Source organism: Phragmites australis, chromosome 19 (genome assembly GCF_958298935.1).
Source record: "Phragmites australis chromosome 19, lpPhrAust1.1, whole genome shotgun sequence".
Lineage (NCBI taxonomy): Eukaryota > Viridiplantae > Streptophyta > Magnoliopsida > Poales > Poaceae > Phragmites > Phragmites australis.
In genome coordinates, this window is record NC_084939.1 from 10,645,918 (window position 1) to 10,660,219 (window position 14,302).

Genomic DNA, 14,302 nt, shown 5'->3' on the forward strand with positions numbered 1-14,302 from the left:
CTTGCTAATAGCTCAATGCATAGTCCTTGGAGTCGAGCTAAGTATATGTGCTCTATATGGATTAAGTCTTGCGAGTACCTTCATACTCATGCCTGCGCTTTCAGGTTCTGCTGGTGAGGGTGAGGCGGTGTTTGGATACTTCGTGCCCGCCGATGCAGGTGGTGGGCAAGAGTAGTGCATCCTACTCTGGTGAGGCATAGCTTTTGGGGTGGAGCCGAAGGGCATATGATTCCACTCGCCTTTGGTTGCGGTTAAGGTTTTAACCTTCCGCTGCATAATTTCTCTTTATGTAAACTGTTGCAAATGGTTACATGCTTAAGAACTTGTAATATAACTTTAATTACTCGCTCTTTCTTAAGCTATGTTGTGATATACATGTTGGAAAGACATGTGTTCCGATCTTGGGCACAAAACACGTGCCGGGACTACCGAGATGGTATTCTGGTTAATCATTGAGGTGGTATTAATGAATAATGATCTTCCTGATGATTAAGTAGAATACTGTTTGTACGGTTCCTCACAGTTCTTATGCATTTTATTTTACTTGATTAGTGCCTATTGGAGTAAGAGTTTGTCTTGCCCCAACAAGTACGACGAGAGTTTCTTCTAAGGAGGAGACTCAAGCTTGGAGACAAAGTTTAAGAGGAAGGAACACCACGAATGCGTTGATGGTAGAAAAAATAGATCGATCTGGGGGAGTATCACAGTGTTTGCTGTGATGCGTGTTCTATGTCCGTCTCACCCTCTCGTCCTCTGTGTCCTTCCCAGGTGACCAGGGCTCCTATACAGGGCCATGCATAGCTTGGCGTACAAGTTATCACAATGTACAAATATCTGGGATCTGACCGAATTACTGGGCCTTATCCCGGATAACTACTTTCTACCCTTCTTGGGAGAAAAATATCCATTGTACTAACTATTGTGGTACCTGCCCCATGAAGGGGGTGAGCCGGTCGCCGATTACGGCCCAGCGCCACATTGTCAGGGGTGTCAGGATAGTCCTCATCACGCCAGGGTGTTAGAGTGGCGCCCATCAGCCTAGGCCTTTAATGCCGGTCACTTCCTTGCAGGCAAAGCACGATCGACGCTCACCTCTCGGTAGATCTTCACAGGGCCTGCGGACTCACCTCACTGCCTTCGGGAAGGTGGCCTGATCATCCTGTGGCGGGGGCCTTGGGAGGCATAGAACAGGGAGGTGAAGACATTGGGAAGCGGGACTCCAAAGGGCCGGGACTTAGGGAGGCCGAAGCTTCAGAGGACCGAGGCTTCGGGAGGCCGTGTTTTGGAAGGCTTCGGGAGGTCGATCCGGCGAAGCCAAGGGAAGGTTTTGTAGGTGCAAACGGGTACCGTGAAAGGATCTGATGATATCGGAGATAGAGATTTTAATAGAGGGTTCGAAGATCGAGGCTCCGGAGGGACCTGGATGGTGATCTTCGACCGTTATCTTCAGGCTGGTTTATTTTCCCCCCAATAGTGCCCTCATGGTATGTGCAAAGCTTGGTACAAATTGCATGTGTGGTCTCAAAATGTGCTACAGGATCAAATTCTTTTCTACATAGTGCAATAAACAGAAAAATTGAGAGCTTTATAATTGTCCTCAAATGCGGTTACCTAATTTGCAGAGGCACTTTGCATGTCATATGAGATTTGATTCTCTTGTTACACAATGTTCCAAGTTAGAACCCCTTGGCTAAAAAGATACCCAACGGGTTTCTTGCGAATAGGCACCTCACCAATTTCTCACGAAATGGATGTCCTTTCCTAATTTTCACCCGAAGTATCTTTCTTCTAACTTTGGACAAGATCACATAGCTAGGACGAACTAATGACTCTAGGATCTATGCTAGGAAAGTCTCAAAGCACAACGGAACTGGAAACACAAGAGAAACAAAGCTCCAATGATCTGACCATAAATATCATGGTTTGATCGATGGGAACCTCTCAATTAGTAGAGCGAAAACCTCTCGGGCTGTCTTGGTGGTCTGATAGTGGGATATAGTGATCTGACCGCTCGAACATGGAACAGATGTCCGGAGCAAACTTTTCGGACCAACTTCTGCAGTTCGACCGATGGAACAAAGAGATCCAAAAGATGAAGTCCAATCAAATTAGCTCCAAATTGAATAAAGTTTTAACCATATGTACATGAAGATATGGGGAATTGTCACAAAAAGGATCCATACCAAAAGATGAAGAAATCCTCAAAAAGTTCATGAATCTAGGAGGAACTGAGGAGAGGGACAAATAAGTGCAAGAACTCCAAATTCATGATGCTCGTGAGAGGGATTGATTCCAGATTGATCAAGATAGGTTCTCATACATCCTAGCACCTTTGAGACTCAAAAAATCCATCCAAAATCGCATCCCAAAGGGAAAAATGAAAATCACCTAAACAGAGGAGAAGAACACAAATTTCATCCAACACATACAATGGAGATAGCACTACAACAAATATGTTATTCCGTGACCATAAGCTTTCATCACTAATTATTGTATGTTTGTTGTGGCATGAATTTGTGATGGTTGTATGAGAAAAATTTGTTTCTCACCTTTCTTGCATCTCTAATCAAATTCAGGGATGAGTTAAAGCTTTTTCATGAAAGAAATTATGATATCATCATTACTTTTATGACGTTATGGATCATCACTGTTGAAGCAAAAAATGTCACAAGTTGGTGGCTGCAGTGCTGCCATGTGGATAGTGATCGTCATAAATTCTACAACCTAGTGACATGGATTTGACGTGGCAAAATGTTGTGACGGATTATGGATCTAACGTGGCAAAATGTTGTGACAAATTTTGTTGTCATGATTCAGCAAAAGACCCATGTTGATTTCTAAGACCAAGTAATGTGGTGTAAGCCCATTTTAAGGCCCAATTCGGTTTTGACTGGACCCATTTTGAGGCCCAATTTAGTTTTTTGCTAAACCCATTTTGAAGCACAAAATGCTATCTCCGATCTATCCATTGAATGTAATCTTAAGAAACCCTAGACTTCAAGCTTTGTTCTCATCAGATAAATCAGTGTGAACAAAATGCTAGCATTAGAGTTTTATGTTTATGTTGTAAAATTACTCAGAAGTGTTTTGGGAAATCCTTCTTAACACCGGATGTTCTTATGACCTACTAGAGTTTTTCTCTTTGTCCGATGCTCACAATCTTCCGCTATAACTCCTCTCCTCCATCTTCTATACACTGTATGATTTTGTGATGACATTGGAGTGTTCATCGGACTAAAAGTCATAGAGTAAACTCTAATTTGAACGCACCAGATGATCCTGCATTTAAAACAAGTTTTCATCGGACTATCTGGTGTTCGCATTAAAAATTTGAGTGTCAACACTAGTTTATAAGCCCTAATTCCATAGTTCATATGATGTACAATTGCATAGCTCCCACAAAACAAAATATAATAACAATGTTCACAAACCCTAGGTAGAATGAAATAGCCACAAGTTCATAAAATATATTGTCTCACAGGTCTCCAAATCATCGAAATGGAAACCATAGTAGTTCACCAACAATTGGAGCTACATCAAACTGGTAAGTAGAACCTAGTAATTTTAGGCAGTAGATGGACCTAACCCTGACTGAAGCTTAGCAATTGACGATGGAGGGCATTAGTTTCTTGTGCTGTCTTCTTCAAACTATCAATCTCTTCTAACTGGTTTTTCATTGCTATTTTTAATTCTTGTGCCTACTTCTTCCAGGTATCCAACTCTTGCTGGTGAGCATCAATTTGTTGTCGAAGTTCTGTTGCTCCTTGTTTCTCAGTCTCAAGTTCAACCTGAAGCTCTTCTACCTACGAAGAAATGCCACCTCTGGAGATTTTCTTGGAGGCTGACTAAAGGCCCAAATTTTGAAGAAATGTACTTGATTGCAGAACTTGAGAAAAAAACTTCAGTAGCAAACTTGGGTTCCTTTCCATATTGTACTAGTTTAGCCATGATTGGTTTCATATCAGCCTAGCAATAGAAGGGTTATAACTCAGACTTCCATCTTGTACTCAATTGTTTTTCAAGTGTACCTCATGTAGAAAAGGAAAAAAAAGGAAACAAGGACTTACAATAGCTTTCTTTACTGGCTCACTAAAACCAATATTCTTGCTGCAATGGCAGTCCTTGAAAAGCATTATGGTGGGCTCTACATATTTATATTTGTCTTGGTTCTAAAATGAGGTGCAAACAATTTCAAACTGTTAGCTTAGAACATGATCAGGATTTCATGAGTAGTGATCACAAACATCATTTGTTTAGTTTCTTACCATGACATGGGCCTGTACAATGTAGCACCGAGAGCCTATCAGCTGCTGAAACTAAACATTCTTACGATTCAGTTGGTTTTTGATATACTTGTCCTGCAGATGATATATTTGTGTAAGATAGACTAATAAAAATAGTAAATACTCCAAGGATTCCACTTTCATGAAAATACGGTACAACATTTAGAAGCAACAGTGCCATATATGCATGTGACATCCCAATAATGTCCAAACTTCATTAAACAGAAAGTGTGTAGTTTAGCAGCAAACATCTTGTTTAACCATTAATCCATATGTTCCGGTTTGTGCTAAATTCATGTGTTCGAAAAAAATGGTTTTTTTGTTGCACATTTTTATCTGAATGACAAACAGCATTTGTAACATAGGAGGAATCCAAATCCAAAATTCAGTTGAACAAAACTCATACCTTGTTCTTTGATCTTGACCACATCTCCACCAATTCTCTCCATTGGGCATCAATCAAACACTTCACAGGCGATGTGGTTCTCACTTAATTTGCTGGTACACCATTGAAGTACTGTTTTCTCAGCATGTACCTCATCTGTCATTGTCCACCCTTTAGCATATCAGCACATGCATTTCTCACTGCCTTACTATTGGTTTCTATGGTAAATTGGCCCTAGTAATTAAGAGCATGAACATCAGGAAAAGAAAGTACAAAGGATACAATGAACTTTGACAGAACAAGTAAATAGAAATTGACTTCACTTTTGGCCAAGAGGTGATATACTTACAACAACTTTGCCAATGTAGTTTGTAAGATGAGATGCATTCTTCTTGTACTCCATATAGTGTGGAAGGATTGGTAGTATGATCCCACCCTCTGATGCAAGCTTTGTAGCTTACATAGGTGCCTACGGCTGTCTCTTCCAGTCAGAAATATGGATTGTAATCTAACTGCATAACCCTCTGCTTATCCTATCAAGATCTTTTCCCATTCTTCTTCCCCTTTTCCCTTGTTGTGTACTGGCAGTTGGTGCACTTGACAAAATTACATTCATAGAGTTAGTGTAAATCATTTAGTTGCTATTTGCAATAGTGTAAAGAATATTTGCCTTGCACAAAGGAGATACAATCACTTGCCTTAATCGCTCATCTAGATTTGGTACTCATGTTGGGTTGGAGAATTAGCAGATACCAATGCATCATGTGTGGCAGTAGACAGTCTTAGGGTGGGCACTTCTTGTGGATCTGGACTCGTACTGTGGAAAAGTTCCTCAGGTGAAGTCAATTCCCTTGTCTTCTGTCTAGTGACTCTAGTAGGTTGCACTTGTTGCTCAGGTGCCACCACTCTCTTTGATGCTCTTGCTCTACCATTAGACATGCTGCCAATCTACTTGGGACTCTTGTTAGGTAGATCCTTAGAAAATGTGAGGCCTCAATAGGCAGAATACAAGAAGAATTAGATCCAAATTAAACAAATTGCATAATCAAAGCTAATGACAAATAACCCAGCAACAGTGATAGTCCAAACTTGCACATGCAAAGAAGAATTAATACCTTACCAACTTCCCTTGTTCAGAGTCCTCGTTCTCTTGAGGGTCATACAAAGAACCTGAATCTTTGGGACCACTACCCTTGCTCTTTTGAAATGTATTATTAACTATTGATGCTAATGGAGTGACACCAAGTCTTTGTAACACTTGATTGTTCCTAATCATAGTTTGAGCCCTTGTTTTCTCATATTCGGTAAGTGGAGCTTTTATACATTTGTAAAAAATTAATAAGTGTAAGATTGTTTGTTTGAAATACATGTAGAAGCAAGTCAACTCAATGTAAGAATCCAAGTATATAATAGTATTGTGTGTGTGCAGTGAGATTTAAATACAATTTCAAGTTAATATAGCACTACTACATCCAAGCTCTATTTGCATTTCAGTAGTATGAAGAATTTCATACGCATAATCGTCATTGTTTTAGTATTTAGAAGAGAAAGGTACAATTGCAGTTAATAATGATTTAGACAGTAACTAATGTAAGCAACAATATTGATATACATTATTTAAGATAGAACATTTTAGTAGTATAAAGAATTTCATATGCATAATCGTCACTTTTTTAGTATTCAGAAGAGAAAGGTATAATTCCAGTTAATAATGATTTAGACAGCAACTAATGTAAGTAACAATATTGGTATACATTATTTAAGATAGAACATACTAATTGGTGATGGTTCTGTTCTAATGGACTGCTTGGCTGGTGGCCTCTTCGATGGGTCAAACAAATAAGCTACAAACATATAAATTCAACATTCTTCAACATGTGAATGGCCAAATTGAGCAAGCAAACAAGATTAAAAAGCAAGAACAAAAAGCAACGGCCCCAGTCTTTCATCAACCTACAACCTACCAACTCTCGTTCAATTGGTGGCACCTTCCGCCTTGGTGTCATCTGGGTCTTGAGAGGGAGAAGGATCGATCATCAGTGGTCGTTGGGAGGGAGAAGGGGACTAGTCAGGGAACAATGAGGGGAAGATTGGGGATGGTGGGGATGCGGTAGGGAACGGTGAGGGGAAGATTGGGGATGAAGGTGAGGGGAAGATTTATATTTTGCCAGTTGCCCTCAGTTGTTTACCAAAACACCCTTGTTGTGGTGTGGCATGTCCAGGGAAGATTTTGGGAAGGCATGCAAAAAATAGACATTTGACATATCATTTTGGATGGGTGTCTGGCGGGGTGGCTTTTGGTGCATGAAATTTTGTAAAGCAAAATGTGTGCAAAATGAATTTTTGGCAGGGTGGCTTCTCACGGGCGGAGCATGAAGCAAAACATGGGGGGTGGGGGCAATTTGCCAAATGTGAAGCTATGCAATTGTAAATAGGGATGAAGATGGGACGGGAAAATCTCATCATGTTCTGATGTTGTATCCCATTTTTTCCAATCTGTTTTCATTTTTTTCCATTCCCATCTATCCCATTTTCATTTTTGTCCAGCTGAGAAAATGTACAAGGGATTACATACTCCATATATGGCTCAACCTTAGGACAATTGTTTAGCACATACCAAACCATTTTGTCATAATCAGCTTCATGATATGTAACCCTCGAGGCTCCAAGTAAATCAACACTATGCTAGAAAATAGATAGATCATCTTTTCTTAAATCAACATACTCTCTATTCCTGCCCTCCTAATTGAATCGTGTCTCAACATCATCAAAGTACCTTGAGCAATATGTCAAGCACTCATTTGCAAAATATGCTTCTGCAATGGATCCTTCAGGTCTTGCCCTATTTCTCACAAAATGCTTCAATGTACATAGCCTTCTTTTGACTGGATACATCCATCCATATTGTACTGGGCCTCAAAGGATTGCATCATCAGGTAAATGAACAGCCAAGTGGACCATAACATCAAAGAAGGCAGGAGGGAAAATTTTCTTAAGCTTGCACAAAATGATTGAGATCTCAGCTTTCAATTTATGCAAAACATCTAACTTCAGAGTTTTACAACATATTTGTCAAAAGAAGTTTCGCAATTCGGCAATTGCTTCATATATCTCCTTATCCATGATTACTCGGACGGCAGCAGGCAAAATACTTGGAGAAGGATATGACAATCATGAGTTTTCAGTCTTTGGAGTTTGCATCCATCAACAGTAAGACATCTTGCTAAGTTAGTAGCATATCCATCTAGAAATTTGACCTCTCTTATCAATTCACAAAATGCCTTCTGTCTTATAAATATTCATCTATTTAGAGGTCATGTTGCCAAATGATCAAAACCATCGGTCTCAAGGCCAAGTCTGAAGTTCCTAGCATCTTCTGCAAACCACTCAAATTTTCTATCGAAGTCTTTCCATGCGTCACCATCAGCTAGATGGCTAAGTTCATTCTCCACCAGCAATCACTTCAGCTTGTGCCATTTTGCCTTCTACGATGTTTTCTTAGAAGCAAACATCACCTTCAGCCTTGGAATCAATGGAAAATGTCTCAATACCTTCTCAGGAATGTGCTTGCTTCCTTCTACATCATTCCATCTTGATGCACCACATACTGGGCACTCATCATTTTTTGCACACTCCTTCAAAAACAAGACACAATGATTCTAGAACACATGGATCGAATCATATCCAAATCCAATGGAACGAAGAAAGTTCTTTGCTTCATTGTAAGATGCTGGAAGAGAGCAAGCTGGCAATGGTAAGTATAACAACTTTAGTAGTGTAGTAAATGCAACATTGCTGGTCCAATAGAATGACTTGATATGAAGTAACTTCACAACAAATGAAAATCTAGTAAAACCATCACATCCAGGGTAAAGTTCACACTTTAACTCTTCTATTACACTTGCAAACATTGTTTGCCTACCACCATGGCCTTTAGTTGTGTACATCTTCTCTATCATGTCAGGAATTCTATCATCTGTGTTTTCATCCTTATTGAAAGCAACATCCTCTTGACCACTAATATGTTCATCCTGATGATGTGCATTTTCATGAACTCTAGCATCAAATGGTTCTCCATGATGGATCCGCCTATTGTATGTGCTTGCCATCCCATAAATATATAAGTGATCGTCCAAATGTCCTTGAGGTCAATGAATCCGATTCAGACATTTACGACATGGGCAAAGTACTTCTTCATTCTCACCAAATCTTTCCCTAACAAACTTCATGAAATCGCTGACACCATCAATATGTGACTTGCTAAATTGTCTACCATTTCTCCAACTTTTGTCCATCTATCAAACATTCAAATAAGGAAAAATTAACAGCTCATTACAATGCCTAGAATAAATCAACATTAATGTGCATGCTTTATAAATCTTTGTACCATACAACATATATCAACAAAAAAATGGTTCCATGATAGAACACTACAACAGAAATGGTCATCAGTGCCGGCTCAAAAGCACCATCAGTGGCGGTTTTTGAACCGGCACTGATTACTCGGCACTGATAGTCATGGGCTATCAGTGCCGGTTTTTGAGCCGGCATGATAATGATTATCAGTGCCGGCTGAAGAATAAAACCCGGCACTGATACAAAGAATATCAGTGCCGGTTCTTAGTAAAAGCCGGCACTGATATTATACATATCAGAGCCTGTTTTTTATATTGAGCCGGCACTGATAGACCACCCCCCCTAAAATGTAGCCATTGCAAATATCACATAAAGCACATGCACATATAATAATCTCAACACATAATGTATCACACACACATACATAATTCATTCTCATCTCATCTCATTCATGCATACGTAACAATGTTATTTCACATGTCATTGACTACAAATTATAACTAATAATAGTTTTCAACAATAGTTCATAATTAACAAAAGTATACAAGAAAACGGTAAGAAACGATATCATTCAATTGTTCTTGTTGACCGAGGACCCTGAACTACATTTTTTGCCTTTTGAAGAATTAGGAAACGAACTCCACGGGGCTTTTGAAGGGCCGGATCCGTCAATACACCATTTGGAAACATGGTACCACCCCAACTCTGGAATGATTTGGTCATTGATGAACCCACGGAGTTGTTCCTGAATTGCGTTGATTCTCCACTGCATGAGAATACCTGTTTCCAGCTGGAGGTCCTGCAAGTACCAAAATTGAAGAAATCAATCTATTTGAACACTAGTAGGAACTAAAAATTAAACATTAATATCTATACCACTTACCTCAGCTTTTTCTATTTGGCTATAATTGCTTTCGGTCCATCCATGCATGAAATCACAAACATAGTAGCCACATAAATCGTTGCCCTGGATCTGAAGCCTACAAGGAAAGTCTGTTACGATTCTCCATTCCTTTCGGAACGGAAAGTGACATCCTTTCCTCTTGACGTAGCTCGTGTACACCCTGTACGAGTTTGATTATTGACCGTAACTAGACTTAGATTCAATCAATTCCAAGTTTACTAGAGCGTTAATGAAATAATTAATTTACCATTGTAGCAAGTCTATGACGGGTTGGTATTCAGTGGCTGGATTTCTTTTCCCGTCGAGGACAATGATACAGTTGTAGTTAGTCTAGATGACAAAGAGGGCCCAGTGAAATCTACACATATGTCACCGTAGTTAATTAGTCGTAAGTCCTAATATCGTGATGGTCAAAAAGAGTAGTACAAACATGGAGGAAAATACGTACCCAAAGTTGTAAGGTAGAAGTATGTATCACTTTAATTGGTGCGTTTGAATAGCTTCAAGTGCATAATCCTCAGTTGCCTGTGGATCGGTGGCGACCGTCGTTTGGTTTATCTTCATTGGGTCGAGGAATGCTACATGAGTGATTCCCTTTTGACCACATGTATGTATCTCCATTCTACATACACAAGAAGTTAAGACATTCAGTCTAATAGCACAAGAATATATACAGTGAATTATACATGTAAGACACTTACAGAGTCCACAAACTCATGATTTGAACACCGAGGGCGTCTTGGTGGTACAATTGATACATTTTGTCGAAATGAATCCAGTATTCGCCATCCCCATGGAGGAAATCACACTATCTATATTTGTAGGCGAACATACATCTACCAGCCTTCTACTGTTCCAAGTACCAGGCATGCAATCTCCGCATTTGGGTTGTTAGCTCCAAGAGGTGCTCGACCATTAGTTCGCCAAGCTTAAATTTTCATACAATTTTCCCGTTTCAGCCTTGGACTCATCATAAAGCGTTTCTTTTGTCAATCCAGACGACAGTAGGAAGTCTCTTTCTAATTTTTCCTGTTGTTTTTTAACCTTATCGATCAACGTCTTCTTTAACTGCCTTTTACCCATGATGCGCGCATAGTTAGATTTTTGTGGTGGAGGCCCAGGTCTTCTCATCAAAGAGTCAAGAAACTTGCCGACCACTGCTGGATCCAAAGGAATCTTCTCTGGCTCCTTATGTTTGAAGTGTGTAGTGACTTCGCCGTGCACTATTCTTTTGGTTTCCTCCTTAGTTCTTTCATAAGGCAGAGGAGATGCCGGCTTCTTAGATGCTGATTGATGCTTCTTAGTTGCTTCTCATTGCTGTGACGACGTCGATTTTTGAGATGACATCGACTTCTGAGGTTTTGCAGGTGCTACCGGCTTCAGCAGCGGGAAAGGCCGTGGCGACGAAGGGGTTGGAGATGTTCTTCGTGGCTGTGGAGGTGAAGGAGGAGGAGGCGGAGGTCCTTTGAGTGGTTGGAGAGGCGAAAGCGGCGGAGGCGTAGATCCTCTGAGTGGCTGTGGAGGCGAAGGCGGACGCGTAGATCCTCTGAGTGGCTATAGAGTCGAAGGCGAAGGCGTAGTTCCTCTAGGTGCATCCGACGGCTCCGAACTAGACCTAGACTCATCTGTGTCTTTGCCAAACAGAATGTCGCGCTTGCTCCATAGGACATAATGGCCTACATTTTTTGAGAGCCTTGTTTCCCCCGCTTCTCCAGGGTAATCCAACTTGCTTTTACGGTACTTCTGTATTACAGTGTCCACATGTACCCTGGCATATGCCTGTGGTATCTGACTATCGTTGAAGAGGGTACCTTCCACCCATTGCTCAGCCAGACCCCTAGCCACCATGGTGGGAACACCCAAGACTGGCACGACACGCTTGCATGGTGTGCTTTCTATGGTGTCGTCCACGGGGTGATGGATTGAGGCTTCTCCTTGAAGCCCAATGGACATGCAGCTGCTCCGGGGACCACCAGGGCTAGGCACCAAAGCGTTCTCTGTGGCAGCTAACATCTCCTGCCTTATTTGATGCCTGGCTTGCTGCATAGCTGCTTCTATTTTTGTGTTTGTCATTCGTCTCTCCTCTGCAAGTTGTTCTTTTAGCATGGTCCTCATTTCTAAAACATTTTTTTCTTTGTTTCTTGTAAGTGTCGGCATTTTCCTTGAATCCGACCTTCCAAGGCCTCAAACCCTTGCCGCGTGTGCGACCGGTGTGCTCCTTGTTTCCCAGTGCCAATGTCAGCTTGTCGTTCTCCCTGTCTGCCCGAAAGGAGGCCTGGGAACACTGGGCGTGGGCATCTCTAAACTTCTGCGTGACTTCCAGTTCTCGTTCGCTTTTGAAGCATAAGGATCCATCAGGCGCAAGAGTCACCCCTCTCCCATACAGGTAGTTTTTCGCTCAAAGAATCAACTCAGACATGGCAGGTGTGACACCGCTTTTAGTTACGTCTTCTTCCATCTTCTCCCACTGGTCAAGTTTCCTAACATACCTACACGAGCCGGTTCTTTGGGGGTATATGTTCTTCTGGGAGTTAGTCTTGTTTGCTTCTCTTATCTTTTTTGCTTCCTCCGAATCCCTGTACCCCACGAAATCATTCCAAAAATCATTCACTATCGGATAATCATCCCAGTCCGGCGTTCGACCCTTCAAGTGATAATCTCTGTAAAATTTACCCTTAAAATTCTTCCCATTATGACTAGGGCTTGATGCATCGCTATGGCCATGTTGCATCCTTCAGAGTACTCGAACTTTTATGACAACTTGCCCCATATGAAATCCTTGATCGTATCGGGAACCGCCCACTTGTCACCTCGTTTGCCTCTCCAAGTTTTGTAAGTGATTGCGACGTGGTCCCTTACGAGTCACCCGCATGCTGTCATAAATGGCCCGAGTACTTGTAGAGGCTTTATGGGCTCTCCGACTGAATTGACCTCCGTGATGACAAATCGGCCTTCAGGCATCTTGCTGGGACCTCGACCATGCCTCGGTCCTTCGGATGACTGACCATCCGGCACAGAATCAGTGGTCCGACCCTCCGGAGCATCAATGGTCTGACCATCCTCACCAGCATCAGTGATCACAACCTCCGGAGCATCATTGTCACATTGATTCAGATTGAGGTATGCACTTGGGCTTCCCTCCTGAGCATCAGTCGTGACTGGATCCTAGTCAGAGGAGGGACCTTGTATTGGGGAGCACGTCCGTGGGCAACGACTTTATTTTGTACGAGCCATTCCTACATAAAAATTCCATCTATTCAGATTTCTTGCAACATCGACAAGTAATATCGAGTCATAAAATAGTTTAACATGGTACTAGTAGCCCAGTAGTCAACAAAACCAAGTATCCATGTCCATTCAGTACTAGCAGCTCAATAGCACTTAATATAACAAGTTATGACGACAAGCAACCTGATACAACATACTTTATAAACAGTTTGGGAACCACCAGTACTAGAAGTAATATAGACACACACACACACATTCAAATTACTAATTAGATTCACTCGGCAACCACCAGTACTCATCGCTATCGTCACATGGCGTCACACTCTCAGAACTAGTGTAGTCATAGGGAACAACGTCGTTCGGGTCTACGCTAGTATGTGCATCCTCGCCCTCAAGGTGGCCAACATCTTGACGGTCCAGGAGCTCGGCCGATTGAATTGCCAACTTCTGAAGGCTTCTCACTACCTCCTCAAGTTGGAGTACAAGCCGGTTCGCATCTATGGAGCACTTGCACAAACATGGATCGAAGCTTTCGTTAGCTATCTTTTCTAGGTCTACAGCTATATCATCGATCTTTTCGATGGTCCACGCCCATCCATCAGTCATTGTGATAGAAAGAAAAGATATTCAGCAGAATATCTTTTAAATTACCTATCCTATCAGCCTTCCAAATGAAACCACAGAACCTGTGAAAAAGAAATAGGTACGATGATTAGTGAAATATATGTCTGAATTCACAAGTATAGCTTTATTTTAGGTCCAAACCATTATTCCTTAAAATGTTAGAGAAGAGTTGTTATATCTCGATAACTTGTTCCCATGTTGAAACATTACACTTTTAAATTCACTCATTTTGTGGAAGTGGGATGATGATACAAATGCATAGCCTCGTCTCGCATTGGCTCACCTTTGAGCTAATTTTCAGCCACATGGTGCTACTGAAATCTAAAGTTAGACTTACATATCAGTGAGACATCGAAAGACAGTGAATGAAGTGACGACATCAGCTGCTCTTCGCAGCCGTAACTAAAATCCAAATTGGCGATGGCCGTAAAATCTCATTCTGGAATGATGCCTGGCCAAATGGTTGCTGACCAAATGGTTGGGTAAGAACCCAGACCTTACAGTCAGATTCATGGGAAGCCA

At 41.3% G+C, this 14,302-nt stretch overlaps 1 pseudogene; it reads right to left on the bottom strand.

Moving 5' to 3' along the window:
• Positions 1 to 3,581: 3,581 nt before the first annotated feature.
• Positions 3,582 to 13,762, bottom strand: LOC133900189 (uncharacterized; annotated as a pseudogene).
• Between the last annotated feature and the right edge of the window lie 540 nt (positions 13,763 to 14,302).